Below are 5,699 nucleotides of genomic sequence, written 5' to 3'. Positions count from 1 at the left end.
CAAGCCACGCCTACCTCGAGATCCACGATCCAGTTGTTCATCCTATTAATCGATCGTTGTTAATATAGACTAACTGTTAATCACACAAGAAGTCTAAGAAGCTAGCCAAAATGGCTCACACAAAAATCATACAAGTCTATCTTATGGTTCTAAGCCCATTTATGACTTTACACCTATTGATTCTCTATCTTTAGTACATCAAAGGTTAGGTTGGTTATATAGTCCATTAACTAAGTCTTAGGAATCTCTACAACTTTGTAGAAGGAACCAAAGGCTAATTCGAACCATTCGAACCACAAGAGGTCCAACACGTCTAATTAAGAAAACGGAAAATTTCTTGTTTGGTCCTAGGCCCATATAGTTATTTATAGTAGGGTCCAACCGGATTTTTTTTTTATCCGAAGGTCCAAAATTAATTAAAACATGGAAATGTCCATAATGCCCATTACTACCAAACGTGTGTGTCTACACTGCTTACAAACTTGAGTACATATCTGGTACACTGCTTAAAAATTCGAGTACATATTTGCTACACTGCTTATAAATTTGAGTACATATCTGTCGCACTGCTTAGAAATCTGAGTACATATCTGTCGTACTGCTTACAAATCCGATTATATATCTGAATGCTTACAAATTCGAGTACATATTTGCTGCACTGCTTCCAGGTAGAGTACAAATCTGTAAGAATCAATGATAAATAAATTAGAAAACGTCATATATGTACTGATAGGTAATACACAAAAGAAAACTGAAAAACAATTGATAATAACAATTTATGAATCTTGTGACTCTGTAGATTATCATTTCCACATAGTGACTAAGGGTGAAAAAAACAGTTGTGTATCAGGTGGTGTCTGTTTGTAGCATGAAGCAAGAAATGGGTATTCCAGTGAGACAGCAATATCGCACAGCAGCAGGTAATCAAGAAACTTGTGGTAGAAAAAAGAATTGTTCTGCCTCAGAGGTCTACATGATTTTGGGAGAACGATAAAACTTTCAAAAACTAGTATAAATTAACAAAATCACATTATCTAACTATAAATATTAGGCTAACCTTTTACTTATCCGCATGCCCATGAGCCTACATTAGGCCATTTGGCATTTAAGAAACTACACAGGGTGAGGTCTATCTATCCAGTTGAGGATAACAGTTCCAGAGCAATAAACAACATCGAGAAGATGCACCAAGCTACTATTCTATTTATTTTGGTATGTATGACAAAAGCAACAAAATCCGAGCAACATACATGTTCCAGGTGCACCTCTGCCTACTAATTTTTCTTCTAATGAGGATGTGGATGAAGGGCATGGAGTAATTTATATAGCTGAGATGCATCCACTGGTGATCCAAAGTTGAGTAACGCAGAACGGGTTCCCACCTTCACCTGTCTGTGATAGATAAGATACAAATTGTATCATGAATCTTAAAAGGAAATACAAAAAAGAGGAAGACCACATAAGAGGAAGAGCACATACACATGAATCAAAATCCCCTTCAATTCTTCACCAAGTGGAGCACCAGCAATGAGTAAGATACAGTCATGCAATTCCAATTTAACTCCTTCAATTCTCATCTCTCTAAAGATACCCAACGCTTCTAATGCATTTCAAGAACACTTATTCATCAAACACTTCACAACATCACTAACAAACATAAAATTCAAATACTACACATATGAATCAAAGAAGGTCTATAAACAAATCTAAGCAAAACCCAACTGTGTACATTCTTTTCATGAACTATATCCCCACAAACTTTTAAAACAGCAAGAGAAGTATAAAACTTAGGACGAACTCTGGACAGTGATGTTTATCAACAATTTATAATAACAAAAGAAAACTGAAAAACAAACCATAAAAGTATCAGATCTACTAATGAAATAAACACAAAACATGATTGTTTATTTAGATCTGAACTTGTTCCATCAAAATCCACCAGTATATCATATACGTACCGATGATTAATACACAAAAACAACTTAAAAGCATATCAAAAACAACCAAAATGAAACTAAAATCAGTTGCATGTGAAAACCAAGTAATGAATCTCTAAAAACCAGAATCGAAACACTTTTTTTCTTCAATATTCCATATATATACTTCTAGATCGAAGAAGAAAAATATCAAAAACTACAAAAATAACAAAATTATAGCATAATTTTTCAGTACATCATATATGTACTGCTGATTCATAATCTAAACTTCAGTTTCATGTGAAAAACTAGTATCGAATCTATGAAAAAAATAGAATGGAAACCGAAAATCATTGTTAATATACATACGTGGAAACACAAACAATCTTCTCGTCGTAAATCATAACGATGCATCTTCTTCTTCTTCTTCTCAAAAATAAACTAAGTTTCCATCAATACGGGATATACGTACTGTTGATTCATATACAAAAAAAAACTGAAATACGTCTAAAACATCTAAAATGGAAGTGGCATAATCGAATCTAGCAACGAAATGAACAAAAAATGTGATTATTCATCTAGATCTAATATATAGTCGACAAATCAACCATGGAGATCGAAAACATAATCAAGCACAACAATGATTAGAACGCCAAAACCTTAAAAGAAACATTACAATGGAAAATCTTCATCATCTGATTCGGTAGAAACGAGAAAGAACAAAAACAAATCTTCATCTTCATCTGCAACAATGGTGAGAGGAAAGAGAAGAAGAAAATGAAATGTGAAAAATATTTCTCATGCTTTTAACATATTAAATAGAAAAGGTTATTTGTGGTATTTTCATATTACGTATACCTGATGTCGCACGTGTGCAGGACCTGGGCTAAAAAAATTTGGTTCATTTTCATGTTTTCTTTTAATTATGGACCTCTGATTACTGGGCTTTAATGGGTGGACCTGCCACTAACTAAGAACATAATGGTACCTATTGGTAATTCCTACTAAGAAAACTTGCCCTAAGCCCAAGTCCACTAACAAGCACATTACACAAGGCATGATCCAACTGGGTCAACTAACAGTCACTGACGGTCAAAGGGTTCAACTAATAGTCAACATCCAATAAAGGTCAAGTCCAAGGTCAACTGATCCAGGTCTAAATAGATGAATCGGTCAAACAAAGTCAACTAGACTGATTCAGATGGGTCAATACGATTCAACTCAGTCATATAAACTGAGTCAGCTAAACTAACTCATTCATACTACTAACTAGGATGACTAATAGGCCACAAGCCTAAGCTAAACTTCTATTACAGATTTCATTTCAATAACAATCTATTCATTCATTCTAAATGAACTTCAAAATCAATTTACAAATACAATTACAAATTACCTGCAACTGCAGATCCAAGCTTTCACTCTTTCTACAACTACAAGCTCAACTTCACCACACATCTAACTCTCATTCAACACAATCACATAACATCTCATTCAACTTCCACAGCAGCAACAATTCTACCAGACTCCCTTTGTATGTCACATCTAAACTTCAGTTGCCCTTCAATGTTACCACCTTCCATGTCTTCACCAGATTCAACAACAACATTACCACAACAACCTGCCACACCAGTACATTCCATTCTCATCTATACATCAACTACAGTAATCCTAAACACCAACTCCAAACACATTCTCTTGCACCTGTAATCATTCTCACGGCCACACATTCATCACATCTTCTATTTCAACTCTACCAGCAGTTCATATCAATACAATGACAATAATCCATATCAAATGCAACACCTAATTCTCATTCTAGTTCCAAATCCAAAACAACAAACCTCTAATACCTCCTACAGTTCATTACCACCTATATTGTTGTAATTTCAACAACCTCAGATTCTTGTACACTCCACCTGCCACACTGTAATCATTATCAACAATACACACATCCATATCACTCATATCCCCTGCAATTTCAGTTCAATTACATCTCCTCCTTTTAACTCAAGCTCAAACCTATCTTAACAACCATTATCTATTTTATCTCCATAATCCAACATATGTATTCATCAATAAACATAAGGCTATATTAATTTACTTTTAAGAAACAATTACCTCAAATGGTGTTGCTCAGGAAATTGAATTAAGTTTCTTATTCACTTGACTTCATCCACCGATTCTTTTTAAGACAACAACAACCACCAGTTCTGTTCAGCATTCACCAAAACCCCTAATTTCTATTTTGGGAAAAAAACATGAGCAACTGAAATCGAAAATAAGCTCATGCAAACATTACTACTTCTTACCTTATCAAAACCCATCTCAAATCAATCTTCTAAATTATCAATTTCATCTTCTGGTTCTTCTTTGAATTCTTCCAGAAATCCTAACTCTCGGCTCAATCATCAAACATCTCCATATAACCCAGTTAACTCCAACCCGATAATTAGTCATCCAGACCCAGTCCTTAATCCTTCTTATTCATCCTTGATCGAATCTGAATAACAATTTTAGAAACCCTAATTCCTCCACCTAATCAATAACATATCGGATTTAATTCTTCTTCAGATTCAACTCAACTATATAACAGTCTTCACCACCAGTAAACCTTCCATGACCTTTCTACTCTTGATTCGAACTCAAAACCCTCGTTTAATTCTCACAACCATCAGCAGATGAAGAACAGAGAAGAGAAAGAGGAGAAGCGGAGGAGAAGAAAGATAAGGAAAAAGAAAGTGAAATCTTCTCTCGACACGTTTTGATGATAAGGCCAACGTCCCGTAATAAAGGAACCCACTCAAACGTTAAGGGGAAGTCAGGTCGGTTATTGGAAAAAAGACTCTTTTACCACTCATGCTCATCCGGTGATATCTTCTTCGTCTAATGTCCGAATGACACGTTCAACTAGTCCATTCCGCATAATTTCTCGACTTCTATCTAACGGTACCGGTCTCGTATCTAGATCGTTGTTAGATTAGTTCCTAATAATTAACGCTCGAGTTAAACTAATCGAGTTATTATCATCTAATTCGTCACTTGACCGGTCTAATAACGTTGACGAGCTCGAGGGTCCTTACATTCCCCCACCTTATTCATTTTCGTCCTCGAAAATAAAACCATCCTTCTGGTCTTCAAACACTCCCCACCTTATAAAATAATCCCCTCTGTCTAAGCGCAAACAACTTAAAACAAAGCACAAACCTAAATAGCTTTCTACAACTAAGATTAAAATTTGTAGCTCTAGGTTCACTGTGTTGATTTTAAGTTCTTTCAAATGCGGAAGTCTAAGTTTCTTATACTAATTTCACATTTCTATCTTCGAGACATTGTCGCATGACTAAATCAGACAGTACATGCATAAAATAAATTTCGAGTCAAGTTTATCTTATATATCTTCTAGAAGTATGACTTAAGCTTAAGAACATCTGTTCATACTTGATGAATTTGGTGAAAAGCAATAAGAATGGAGAGCGTTGTTGAAATCAAAGCAAATGATTATTTATCGATATATATGTGAACATATACTTGAATGATGACACTTTATTCATAACCCTCACAAAAGTGTCTGAACACAAAAGTCCAATAATAGTTTTCATAACCCTTTCGAAGTCGGGGTGGGGGTGGGTGCACTTTGATCCGTAATGTCTGTAATGCCGAAAACATAGCAAACCTGTTAGTTAATTCAAATTACTAATTGTATTACATTTTTATTATGGATTCATTTCAGACTCTTTACAAGTCTCATTTGTGAAAGCTGAATTTAGCATCTATATGTTGTTA

At 34.8% G+C, this 5,699-nt stretch overlaps 1 long non-coding RNA gene across 3 annotated transcripts; it reads right to left on the bottom strand.

Annotated features, from left to right (window-relative positions):
• Positions 1 to 622: 622 nt before the first annotated feature.
• LOC113310800 lies at positions 623 to 4,659 on the bottom strand. 3 transcript variants are annotated; one of them, XR_003341393.1, is made up of 5 exons: positions 3,310 to 4,659; positions 2,286 to 2,342; positions 1,480 to 1,600; positions 1,251 to 1,392; positions 623 to 681 (listed from the first exon to the last, which is right to left on the bottom strand). It is a non-coding gene; the product is annotated as an uncharacterized LOC113310800 (long non-coding RNA). The 3 variants fall into 3 exon arrangements; XR_003341392.1 differs by lacking the exon at positions 2,286 to 2,342; XR_003341394.1 differs by lacking the exons at positions 2,286 to 2,342; positions 3,310 to 4,659 and adding an exon at positions 2,593 to 2,642.
• Positions 4,660 to 5,699: the final 1,040 nt, after the last annotated feature.

Source organism: Papaver somniferum, chromosome 9, assembly GCF_003573695.1.
Source record: "Papaver somniferum cultivar HN1 chromosome 9, ASM357369v1, whole genome shotgun sequence".
NCBI lineage: Eukaryota > Viridiplantae > Streptophyta > Magnoliopsida > Ranunculales > Papaveraceae > Papaver > Papaver somniferum.
Note: the sequence above shows the minus strand (reverse complement) of the source record. Positions and strands in the feature narration are given on the sequence as shown.